The sequence below is a fragment of the Lutra lutra genome, chromosome 3 (assembly GCF_902655055.1).
Source record: "Lutra lutra chromosome 3, mLutLut1.2, whole genome shotgun sequence".
NCBI lineage: Eukaryota > Metazoa > Chordata > Mammalia > Carnivora > Mustelidae > Lutra > Lutra lutra.
In genome coordinates this window covers 5,887,276-5,901,463 of record NC_062280.1, presented here as the reverse complement: position 1 = coordinate 5,901,463, position 14,188 = coordinate 5,887,276, and the positions used below count along the sequence as shown (strand labels likewise).

The 14,188-nt window shown below is 32.7% G+C and overlaps 1 non-coding gene across 1 annotated transcript; it reads right to left on the bottom strand.

The window, feature by feature from the left end:
- Window positions 1–468: 468 nt before the first annotated feature.
- On the bottom strand, window positions 469–572 carry LOC125096593 (U6 spliceosomal RNA). The gene has a single exon (XR_007126272.1). It is a non-coding gene; the product is annotated as a U6 spliceosomal RNA (small nuclear RNA).
- Between the last annotated feature and the right edge of the window lie 13,616 nt (window positions 573–14,188).

Sequence of the window (14,188 nt, the reverse complement as noted above, 5' to 3'; positions counted from 1 at the left end):
TGGCATGTAAATACTCAGTTTTTCCAGCACCATTTGTTGAAAAGACCAACCTTGCTCCACTACATTACTTTTGCTCTTTTGTCAAAGATCAGTTGACTATATTTATGTAGGTAACAAGTTTTAAGCTAATTAAGAAATAGAACAAAAAAAATTTTTTACTCCTTCTTTATTTATTGCTCAAAGCTTTTTTTCATATAGATACAAATTTCTGATTTATTTGATTTTCCTTGTGTGTGAAGTATTTTGCAACATTTCTTGTAGGATAGGTTTGGTGATAAATTTCCTTTATATTTTTGTTTGATTTAGAAAGTCTTTATTCTCTTAAAATTTGAAGAATCATTTCACTGGCCCTAGAAGTCTAGATTGGTGGTTTTTTGTTTTAACATTTTAAATATTTCGCCCTTTATTTTTGCTGGTGAGGTTTCTGAAAAAAAAAAAAAAAGTGGTTTCTTTTTTAATCTATTGATGAAAGATATGCAACATTTCAATAATTTGCACATCATCCTTGTGCAGGGCCCATACTAATCTCTGTATCATTCAAATTTTACTATATGTGCTGCTGAACCAAACACTACTGTGTAATTCTTAAACTTGTTTCTTTGTTGATTGTGTTTTCCTACACCCTGGCCTTTTCCTTCAGGATTTTCTGTTTCTGTTTCTCTTTGGGTTTTTACATTGCCAATATGATTTGGCTAGATATGAGTGTTTAATTGTTTATTTATTTATTTTTGCTTGTATTTATGATGTTGACATTCTTTTAGCTCCCTTGTTTAGTGGTTTTATGCTTGACCTTTGTTTTGCAAAGTTTTACTTTCAAATATTTCTTCTAATTTTTCATTCTGATGTGTTACATTTTTTATTATTCTCCTATAGTTCTAGGATACTCTCTCTTTCATTGTCTCCTCTCTTTATGTATTTCAATTTGGAAAGTTTCTATTGCTTTATGCTCAGGTCCACTTACTATTTCCTCAGGCCATCAATCATATTTATAAGACCATTGAAGGCATTTATCTTTTTTTTTTATTTCTAGCATTTACTTTTAATTCTTAAGTTACATAAACTCTAAGATAGAATCTCTATCTGTTCTTGCATGCTATTTATAGTTATTTTAAATTTCCTGTCTACTTTATACCTGTGTTATATCCTAGACTAGTTCTGATGACTTTTTGTCTCTTCAGTTTTTTCTGACCTTCAGTTTGGCTTATTTATTTATTTGGTTGTGCTATCTAGAAAAGTAGTTTGATATTTAATGTGATCTGTTATATCATGTTGTATTAAGGAATAGAACTTGAGATAAATAGGTTTTTAATGTGAGGATTTATGATATTTGACTAATTATTTGACTGTATTTAGTGTCTGTTGTAAGTACCAGAGAATGGCATTCATTAAATCTCTTATTTTTGTCTCCCTTCTGTCCTTCAAGGATTTCTGTATGTTGTTGATTAGAGAGAGTTGTGTCTCCTACACCCTTGCAAGGAATCTTTCTTAGATTCTCACTTTTAAAAACTTGGTGGGACCCCTGGATGTAAGGTTTATAACTCCAGGGGCTTCTGTTCCAGTTAAGCAGAACTTAGAAAGCACCTACCTCTCCAGATTTTAGAATGGCATTTGACGTCCAAACTTTGTTCCATGGTGAGTAATTTTAGTTTGTATATTTTTTTGTTTGCTTGTTTGTTTGTTTTTTTGTTTGTTGTTTTGTTTTTAATAATGTGATGGGTGACGACCTCTGTCACTTACATAGTATAGATGCAACTGGTTCTTTGGTTTGGATTACTACTACGTTGTTTTAATCCCTAGGGAAAAAGAAAGGAATAAAAGCATTTTTCCCCTGATAAGTAGTTTTACTTCTCTATGCCTTAAATTATGGATGATATTACCTACCTTATAGAATTATTAAAAGGATTAAATTAAATGAGACAGCTGTTAATCATAATTAGTGGCATCTAGAAAATGTTTAAGTAAGTATGCTACATCAGTTTTCCCACAAATGTCCTATCCATATAAATATTTGCAGACAAACATATACTGGCCCTAGTTCTATAAGATGGCATAGGCATAAACATAGGCTTCAGCATAGATTGCATAGGCATAAGCATAGCATATAGCATATTATACCACACCTCTGTGTACTTTTTAGAAATATGGGTAGGGTTATTCAAATTGACACGAGGGAATTTTTCTCTATATCATATAGTTATTCTAACAAAGAAAATCCAGAGAGTTTTATTTATTTATTTATTTTGTAGCTGAAAGTTATATGATAAAGATCCATTATTTTTTAAAGTGTAATTTTATATACTTTAAATATAGAATATTAATCATATTTTGAAATAATTCCTGCATTGCCAAGATTTTAATATAAGGCAGAATTTTTTTTCTGTGTATTCAGATATTTTTCCTTACTGTACTAAAATCAAAAAGAAGTTTGGTTTATTTATTTATTTGATTGTGCTATCTAGAAAAGTAGTTTGATATTTAATGTGATCTGTTATATCTTAATTTCTAACATTAAATGAAAATATAAAACATATGCTTGCATCTTTAATTATCTTTTAGACTTGAATTAGAATATAATAAGCAGTTGTTCCTTAAGTAATAAAAGGCCAAATTTGGAAGATAACCATTTAAAAATATATTTATAGAAGTTGTCAGTCAATATAAAAAATGTTGTACCATTTCTCTCATCTGATTTATGATTTAGTTATAAGTGCAGCTGTATGAAGAAATTAATGACATAAGTGGGAGGTGTAGTTAGTAATCCTATACTTAGAGAATAGTATTTTATATCTGCAGGTCATTCAAGCCTCAAATATTTTTGGTAAATTTTCCATCACTTATATTATGGATTGAGTTGTGCCTCCCCATATTCATATGTTTAAGTAACACCCAGTATCTCATAATGTGACTATATTTGGAGACAGATTCTTTAAAGAGGTGATTAAGTTAAAATGAAGACATAATCCAATATGATAGATATCCATATAAGAAATTAGGACACAACATAAACAGAGGAAAGACCAGGTGAAGGTAGAGTGAAAAGACTGCTATCTACAAGACAATGATGGAGGAGGCCTGTAAAGGAACCAAACCTGCCAACTGCTTGATCTAAGAATTGGAGCCACCAGAATTTGGAGAAAATTTTCTGGTTTAAACCACCCACTCTGTGGTATTTTGTTATGGTAGACCAGCAAACTAAATACCTAATAAGAAACAATAAAAAAGACATGAATAAAAACATTACAATAGAAAATAAAAAAGGCCAATGAGCATTTGAAAACATGCTCAAATTCATCCGTAATCAGGACAATGCAAATCAAGCAAGAATGAGACAGAACTTCACAATTATTAGATAAACAAAAATTTAGAAGATGAAAAATGTCAACTGTGGCCATGATTGTGGGGAGTTAAAACCTTATTGTATAAGTTACTGTAAATTGACACAAGTATTTAGGAAAGTAATCTGATACAATTTAGTTAAATAAAGTACAGGCATTCCTTATGGCTCAGCAATTCTGCTTGTTGATCTATCCCAAGGAAATTCTAGCACAAGTAGAAAAGTAACATCTAACAGTGTTTGCCTTAGCATAATTTGTGGTAGCAAGATGTTGAGGGTAATTTGGATGTCCACAACTTGGGTAATAGGTGTTTAGAAGCACTATAGAGGAGTTGAAAGCAACAGTTTAGATACATACATAACAACTTGCATGGATCACAAAAAATAAATGTTGAGTTAGTAGATAGGAAACTTAGTTCAGCATATGGTATGATAACACCATTGCATAAATTGAAAAAAATCATATGTACACTAAACAAAAATGAATATTTTTAAAAGAATAATGAGAAGTGAATATTAAAAACAGAATAGTTGCCTATGAATGTAAAGGAAGGAGAGTGCCTCTCAAAGATACAAAGAATAATGTTTTTAAAAATAAATAATATAAAAAGATACATAAACATTGTGATTTTTAAAATTACATATACATTTCATTTGTATAAAATAAGGAGAACATGCAAGTTTAGAGTGTTTATTTCTATGTCTGGCACATTGTAAAAAATCAAATATTTAATGAATTTATAATTGAGTGAATGAACAAATGGATGGATAGATGAATGATTAGAACAATAATACCTCCTATAACACAATATGTGCTATTGGATACTGTTATTTTCTTTCCATATGTCAAATTAGTTAATCATCACATCCCTAGAAAGTGGCTACATTAATAACCCTGTTTTACAAATAAAGTAACTGCAGCAAAAGATTTTAAAATTAAGCTAAAAGTATAGAGACAGAAAACAACAGAGTGTGGATGTTAGAAATATCTTAAAGCATACCCACCAACAATCCCCCCTCCAACATAAGTTGTTCAAGAAAGTAAGAGATATAAACTTAGGCACAAGAAAAAGGCTATAGTTACCACTATAAAAAGAATTAAAATTAAGCTAGATTATTTTTTATCTTACTATTTAAATGTTATATATTCATACAGATATAAAACCTAGGGCATTGAATTAGAGTCCACCCTAATGACCCCATTTTAATTCTATTGTTTTTGCTTTTACTATTACCTTTATTACCCCTATTGCTAAACAAGGTTGCATTCTGAAATACTAGAGGTTAGGATTCCAACATTTTTACTTTTTTTTTTTTTTTTTTTTTTTTTTTTTTTTTTTTTGCAGTGGGGAACATAATTTAACCCATAACAAATTCCTATAATCTTATTTTCTTTGATAGTGGGGTCATTCTTGAGCTATTAATTTTCAAAATAGTTTTAATGTTTTGTACTTAATATATAATGACTTTTATCTAGATATATCTTGTACTTTTGAATCATTTTGATATATCTTGTACTTTTGAATCATTTATTTTGTTAAGAGGGGGTGGGCAAAGTAGGATGACATGTATTTTTCGCAACAGTGGCTGGGAATTAGTTATAATGCTATTAGTCTATACTTTAAACATTGTAAATAGGGAACTACATGTGGAATATGTTAGTCAGCATGGGTTGTTTTCCAGTCCCAGAACTGCAGACTATTGATTGCTATGCAAAATTCCTTTGGTTTTGTTTTGAATTGAATCTTATAATCTGGTTTTTATAGTCCTGGCACTAATAGAAAACATTCATAGATTTATATGGTCAACATTGAAGTCAGTGGATAAATATCTCAATTAAAATTGTTAGAGTAATTTTCCTAACTTATCAGGATTATTTTGGGGGATTTGATGATATAAAACTCAATAGGATAAATTTAACATACTGAAGGTCCACTAATGAAAGGATAGACAGGATAGAAAATGACCCAAAGAAATTGAATATTAGAAAAGCATTATTTTTTCACTTTGGTTCTCAAAAACAATGATTAGAACTAAGCAGCTGGTTTTGTTCTATTTTGATTTTACATATGGGAATTGAACAAAATAAATGCCTAAGTTTGGGCATCTCTGTGCCAGAAATTTAGATTTTTACAGTATGTCTCTTTAATAAGGTCCAGACTCCCTGAACAGAAGGAAGTTCCTATTTCTGGGATAAAGGAAAAATAAAGATACTACAAAATACAGGTATTATTAATTGTGTCTTGAGAGCTGTTGAATGTAACTTGTTGAAGGACTCTAAGTTAAAAGATCATAAACAAAAGCAATTAGTTATTTAAGAAAAATGAACAATCATAAACAAGTAAAATATTAGAACAGAAGCTATATATATATTCACATAAAAGAAAATTAGGATAAAATTTTGTCCAGAGTCAAGGACAGTATATTTTTAGTGTATTAGTTTTGAAGTTTGAATAACATGTTTTGGAAGCCTCTATACAAAACAGGTTCAACTCTACTGTTACTTTTATCTTCTTGCCCCATATTTACATATAAGTTGTAAAACATTCCTAGGAGTCTTAAGACCTCATGTTCACCGGTTACTTAATTTCTTACTTGAAATGAATTAGCTTAAGTTTTTAATCATTATACATTTCTTCTACATCCTGTTTTCTGTATTCTGCCAGCTTATGTTTGGAAATATTCCTTGGTTTCTTCAATATTGCATGCCTTCCAGATACACACTCAATTTAGAAAACATATATATAAAATGATTTATATTTTTGATCCATCTTGGCCCTAGCCACCAGCCTGTAAAACTCATAATTTCTTATATAAAGATTTTTTTTACCTAATACAATTTTTTCAGATTTTGTTCATTTTTATAGAGTCAATAAAAGTGGAGGGTAGATCAGAGTGAGTGAGGGAATCTCAGGCAGACATATTGAGCACAGAATCCCATGGAGAGTTTGATTTCATGACCCTGAGATCATGACCTGAGCCAAAACCAAGAGTCAGATGCTTAACCAACTGAGCCACCCAGGCACCCCAAATTTGAAATTTGGAAATTTCAAAATTCCCAAAATTTTGAAAGTCAATCTATCCTTCCCAACAACAACTATATAACTCCTACCAAGCTACAATAGTTAAAATTTCATATATCATAAATTAGGTGGAGACTGAAGATGATGGATTAAGGAGGTCCAAGAATCATTTCTTCTAACAAAATATCTATTGAGTTTGTAAGATAAAAATAAAATCCTATTAAAATTTCAATACTAGCCAAGCACTTGTAGCATTTAGGGCATTGTTTTATTTAAAAGAGAGAGAGAGATACTGGTATATCTTGGTGAATTTTGGTATGACTTACTATTACCAGCCTAGACAGTAAGAACTGATACCAAAAATGGGTTTGGGTGTTTTAATCTCTGGCATTTCACTGGAGAAGGGTTAGGTTATTGTCTCAAACACCTGTGTCACAAATGGATTCTCAGGAAGCCTCTGTTGAGAGAGTTTAAAGATAAACAACACTTTATTATTTTCTCCAATTACTGGATCCAGACATTTGAATCTCAATCTCTGTGAGGTCACTGACTGCTGAAAGAGAAAACTAAAGAAAGGTTTCAGTGACTATACCTGAAAAAAAATAGACTTTGCAAAAAATAATCTAGCTAAACAGAAAAATGAAGCCCCCCCCCCAAATATTAACAACAGCAATGAAAATGCAAACCATAAAAAGAAACAGGAAAGAATGTTCTAATCACAGTGGGGGGGTGGGGAATAATTGACAGCAGCCATCCCCAAGGAAGCTGCATCATTGGACTTAACTAGACAAAGACTTTAGCTGTCTTAACTGTGTTTTTAAAAATAAGTGGAAGAAAACTATGGACAAAACAGTAAAAGGGCTCAGAGAAAGTATGAATCAGAAGATGATATCAATAAAGATAAAAAGGATCTAAATAGAAATCATGAAGATGAAAAATATAATAGTATAAATAAGACATCTACCATAAGATTCAACATCAAATTTGGGGAAATATTAAAAAGAATCAGGAAACTTGAAGATTGGGCAAATAAAATCATGCATTCTGAGGTGCAGAGAAAGGAAAAATGAACAAAGCCTAAGGGAATTTATGGGATATGATCATGAGGGACAACATACACATGCTAAGAGTTTGAGAAGGAAGATGGAAAAAAAGAAAAAAATATATATATTAAGAAACAATGAGTGAGAACTGTGGTACAATGTTAGAGTGAAACAGAGTTTTATCTCCTCACCTATGCAACAACTGTTCTGGCAGAATCTAACTATTTTATAATTTTGGATCAACTGGAAATATGAACAGTAAATTATGATTAATTTTGGTCAATTTCATAGGCACCATGTTCTCTATGAGACTTAGATCAACAAACAGGTTGAAATTAAAAGGATGGGAAAGGATATTTTGCACAAATAATAGCAAAGAGAGGGGGAGGTGGCTATACTAATATCAAACAAAATAGATTTTAAATCAAAGTTTTTATGAAGCAAGATTGTATAAGATAAGTGAGTCAAATACAGCAAGAAGATATTAAAATTATAAACATTTACACATCTAATAACAAACCATCAAAATATGTGCAAAAAATATCTATAGACTTAAAGGAAGAAATAGACACTAGTTGAAGCTTCAGTAACCCATTCTCAATAATGGATAGAAAACCAAACAGAAGACTCATCAAGGAAACAGAGGACTTATACAACAAAATAAACCAACTAGATCCAACAGCAGATCTAATACACAATATTGATGGATGAATGGATGAGCAAAATGCGGTGTGTAAATACAATGAAATATTATTTAGCTGTGGAAAAGAAGAAAATTCTCTGTTTGCTGAGAAGATGGTGGAATAGGAGGATCCTGAACTCCCCTCATCCTATGAACACACTGACAACAAAATGCATTGCAACTTCTCCTGAAAACCACCTGAGACTGGCAGAATAGATCTTCCACAGCTAGTTCTAGAGAGAAGGCTTGAAAAAAAAAAGGAAGGACAAAGAAACATAAAGAACCTGGGGAAAAACCGAGAGCTTTCCCCGTAAGGTCAGGAACATAGTAGTGATGTCCACTATCACCACTGTTGTTCAACATAGTACTAGAAGTTCTAGCCTCATCAATCAGAAAATATAACTAACTAAATAAATAAACAAATGGCATCTGAATAAGCAGAAAAGAAGTGAAAGTCTTACTCTTTGCAGATGATATGATACTCCCTGCAGAAAACCCAAAAGACTCCACCCTAAAATTACTAAAACTCATACAAAAATTCAACAAAGTCGCAGAATATAAATCAATGCACAGAAATCAGTTGCATTCTATATACTAACAATGAAACAGAAGAAAAGATAAATTAAGGAGTTGATCCCATTTTCAATTGCACTAAAAACCATAAGATGCCCAGGAATAAACCTAACCAAAGAGGTAAAGGATCTGTACTCAGAAAACTATAGAACCCTCATGAAAGAAACTGAAGAAGACACAAAGAAACAGAAAAGCATTTATGCTCATGGATCCAAAAGAAAATATTCTTAAAATGTCTATTCTTCTTAGAGCAATCTACACATTCGATGCAATCCCTATCAAAATACCATACACTTTTTTAACAAAGAAGGAACAAATAATCTTAAAATTTTTATGAAACCAGAAAAGACCCTGCATGACCAAAAGAATGTTGAAAAGAAAACCAAAGCTGGTGGCATCACAATTCTGGACTTCAAGCTCTATTACAAAGATATATTCATCAAAACAGTATGTTAATGGCACAAAAACAGACACATAGATCATTGGAACTGAATAGAGAACCCAGAAATGGATCCTCAACTCTATGGCAACTAATCTTCAACCAAGAGGAAACAATATCCAATGGAAAAGGATCTTCAATAAATGGTGTTGGGAAAATTGGACAGCCACATCCAGAACAATGAAGCTGGACCATTCCCTTACACCATACAGAAAAGTTAGACTCAAAATGGATGAAAGACCTAAATGTCAAATAGGAATCCATCAAAGTCCTAGAGAACATAGGCAGCAACCTCTTTGACCCTGGCCACAGCAACTTCTTGCTAGACATGTCTCCAAAGGCAAGGGAAACAGGCAAAAATGAACTACTGGGACTTCAAGATCAAAAGCTTTTGCAGAGCAAAGGAAACTGTCAACAAAACTAAAACACAACTGACAGAATGGGAGAAGGTATTTGGAAATGACATATCAGATATAGGGCTAGTATCCTAAAGTGACATTTCTCTAAAGAAAACATACAAAGAGCTAACAGACATGTAAAAATGCTCAACATTACTGGGCATCAGGGAAATATAAATCAAAATCACTATGAGATACTACCTCACACATTCAGAATGGCTAAAATTAACAAGTCAGGAAACAACAGATGTTGGTGAAGAAAGGGGAACCCTCCCACACACCAATATTTATAGTAGCAATGTCCACAATAGCCAAACTATGGAAAGAGTCCAGATATCCATCAACAGATGAATGAATAAAGAAGATATGGCATATATACAAAACGCAATACTACTCAGTCATCAAAAAAGGAAGACTTGCCATTTGCAACAATGTGGATGGAACAAATCAATCAGAGAAAGACACTTATCATAGAATCTCATTCATACATGGAAATTAAGGGAAAAAAAAAAACAGAGGATCAAGGGGAGGAGAGGAAAAAAAATAAGACAAAATCAGAGAGGGAAACAAACCATAAGAGACTCAATCATAGGAAACAAATTGAGGGTTGCTGGAGGGGGTGGGTGGAGGACGAGTTACCTGGGTGATGGACATTAAGGAGAGAACACGATGTAATGAGCATTGGATATTATATAAGACTGATGAATCACTGAGCTCTACCTCCTAAACCAATAATACATTATATGTTAATTAATTAAATTTAAATTTTTAAAAAAGGTAGGAAAAAAAAAAAGAAACATCAAGTACCAAACTTCTGGTGAGAATAACTACAAATGGGAGGGAAAACACAAGCATAGAGGAGCAAAGTAATCAGACCCACACCAAGCACTCTTGGCTTAAGGTCTCATGCTCACAAAGTGTGTCTTTAAATTGCCTGGCATTGAAAATCAGTGGGACGTAACCTTGGCAGAACCAGAGGGAATAGAAAACTGAGATCCTAGCCTTAACGAACCAGAAGACCAAATAATTCCATCAGAGATGAGATACAAAAGAAGCAGTTTTACAAGGGCCTAGAATATATGTAAAGGAGATTTATTGACTAATTTTAGGGTAGGTGTAGAAGGAGCAGAGGTTTGCACATGTTTTCTCTGATACCAGAGGAGCTTGTGAGCACCTTTTTTCCTTGCCCTTCCCTAGCCTATGTAGCTAGAAAATGGTGGAAGTCACTGCTACCACTTTTAATCTACCCTGCTAACATATGAGTGTTTCCCAAGGGGCTTTTCCCACCTGCTCCTGGTGGCCAGAGAAAATAGTGCTATAGGACAGCACAGTACCTCTTCTATGCAAAGTTATTACTTTCAAACCAGGAGGCATAGCTGACTCATCTGTACCTAGAAACAAACAGAGAAATTTAGACCAAATGAGGAGACAGAGGAATATGTCCTACATTTAGAACAACACAAAACAACTGAATAAGAGCTAAATGAAACAGAGATGAGCTATTTGTTAAAGAGATCAAGGTAATGGTCATAAAGCTACTCACTAAACTTAAGAAAAGAGTGGAAATACCCAGCAAGAACTTCAACAGAGATAGAAAATATTTAAAAATAACTAGTCAGGAGTCGAGAAGACAATATTTGAATTAAGAAATAAGAAGATACAGAAGAATGGATCAGCAATCTGTAAGCAAGGGTAATGGAAAACAACTAAGCTGTATAGCAAAAATAAAATAAAGTGAAGATAGGTTAAGAGGATAAGGACTCCATTATAAGAGTCCCAGGAGAAGAAGAGAGAGACATGAGGGAAGAAAATCTATTTTAAGACAGAATAGCTAAAAGGTTTCCATCCAGGTTCAGTATGCATTGAGAGCCTCAGTCAACATGAACCCAAGGAGGTCCACACAAAGACACATAACAATTAAAATGACAAAGATTAAGGAGAAAGAAAAAAGCTTAAAAGTAGCAAGAGGAAACAGTTACAGGAAGGGAAATCCCATATGGCTATTAGCTGGTTTTTGAGCAGAAAACTGCAGGCCAGAAGGGAGTAAAGTGATATATTCAAAATCTACAATTGAGAATACTCTGCCTTGCAAGGTTATCATTCACAGACAGAAAAGAATTAAAGGAGTTCATCACCACCAAACCAATCTTAAAAATCTTAAAAGGATTTCTTTAGGTGTAAAGAAAAGGCCATAACGAGAAAAAATTAGTGAAAGGGAAAAAACTTACGGGTAAAAGCAAAGATGTAGTAAAGATATTAAATTAATCACTTAAAAACCCACTATAGATATTAAAACACAAAAGTAGTGAAAGCAGTTATAAATAATTAGGGATATACAAAATAAAAAGATATAAAAAAATTGGACAATCACGTGCAGAAGAATGACACTGGACAATTCCCGTATGGCATACACAAAACTAGAATCCAAATGGATGAAAGACCTAAATGTGAGACAGGGATCCATCAAAATCCTAGAGGAGAACACAGGCAGCAGCCTCTTCAACCTCAACCACAGCAACTTCTTGCTAGACCTATCTCCAAATGCAACAGAAACAAAAGCAAAAATGAACTATTGGGATTTCATCAAGATAAAAAGCTTTTACACAACAAAGGAAACAGTCAAGAAAACCAAAAGACAACTGACAGAATAGGAGAAGATATCTGGAAATGACATACCAACTAAAGGGCTAGTATCCAAAATCTATAAATAATTAACAAACTCAACACCCAAAGGATGATTAATCAGGAAATGGGCAGAAGACGAGAATGGACATTTTTCCAAAGATGAAATCCAAATGGCCAAAAGAGATATGAAAAAGTGCTCAACACCACTGGGCATCAGGGAAATACAATTCAAAACCACAGTGAGATACCACCTCACACCAGTCAGAATGGCTAAAATTAACAAGTCAGGAAATGACAGATGTTAGTAGGTATGCAAGCTGTTATAGCCTCTGTGGAAAAGAGTATAGAGGTTCCTCAAAAAGTTGAATATAGAGCTAATCTATGACTCAGCAATTGCACTACGGGTATTTACACCAAAGATACAAATGTAGTGATCTGAAGGGGCACATGCACCCAAATGTTTATAGCAGCAACATCCACAGTATCCAAACTATGGGAAGAGCCCAGATGTCCACTGACAGATGAATGGATAAACATATGGTATGTACACACACACACACACACACACACACACACACACACACAGGAATGTTATGCAGCCATCAAAACATGAAATCTTTCCATTTGCAATGAGCTAGAGGGTATTATACTAAGTGAAATAAGTCAATCAGAGAAAGACAATTATCATATAATCTCACTTATATGTGGGATTTAAGAAACAAGGAAGAGGATCATAGGTGAAGAGAGGGAAAAAAACGAAACAAGATGAAACCAGAGAGGGAGTCAAACCATCTTAATCGTAGGAAACAAATTGAGAGTTACTGGAGGGTGGGGGGTAGAGGGATGCGGTAACCGGGTGATGGACATTGGAAAAGGTATGTGTTGTAATGAGCAGTGGGTATTACATAAAATTGACAAATCACAGACCTGTATCCCTGAAACAAATAATATCACTTTATGTTTAACTGAATTTAAATAAGTTAAATAAAACATCATATATAAAACTTAGAGGACAGTAAAAATTTAGTGTTTTCAGAATGTGTTTGAACTTTACTGAACATCAGCTTAATATAGACTGCATACACATTGGATATTGTTTATGAATTCCATAGTAACTAAAATTTAAAAAAACCTTTAATTGAAGACATAAATAAATAAATTCAAGCATAACACTGAAGGAAATCATTAAACCACAGGGAAAAGAGCAAGAAAAAAAGAACTACAAAAACAGTAAAGAAATTAACAAAAGGGGAGTAAGTTTATATCCATCAATAAGTATTTCAAATGTAAATGAAGTAAATGCATCAATTCATAGATACTGAATGTGTGAATTCAGTGTGACTGAATACTTAAAAAAAAAACGACCCATATATACCCTGCCTATGAAAGACTTACTTCAGATCTACAGATACATACAAACTGAAAGTGAAGGGATAGAAAAAATATTCTATGCAAGTGAAGACAAGAAAACACCCAGAAGTGTAGCAATATTTATATCGGACAAAACAGACAAGAGAAAAATTCTAATGAAAGACAAAAAAGTTCATTACCTAATGATAAAGGGATCGATCCAATGAGAGGATATAATAATTTTAAATACATGTGCATATAGCACAGAAGCAACTAAAAATATAAAGCAAATAGTGTTAAGGAGGAAGGGACAGAATGGTAGTAATACAGTAATAGCTAGAGACTGTAACACCCACTTACATTAATGGAGAGATCCTCCAGACCAAAAAAAAAAAAAAAAAAATCAATAAGGGAACCCTGGCTTTGAATGACATATTAAACCAGGTGGACTTAACAGATACATACAGAACATACATTCTTTTAAAGTGTTCATGGAAGAACATCCAGGATAGATCACATATTAGGCTACAAAACAAATCTCAGATTTTTAGGAAACTAAAATCAATTATAAGAAAAAAATATATTTATATAAGAACAAAAACTCATGGAAGCTAAATAACATGATGCTAAATGACCAATGGGTCAATGAAGAAAACAAAGAGGAAATCAAGAAATACTTAGAGACAAATGAAAATGAAAACATAACAGTCCAAAATCTTTA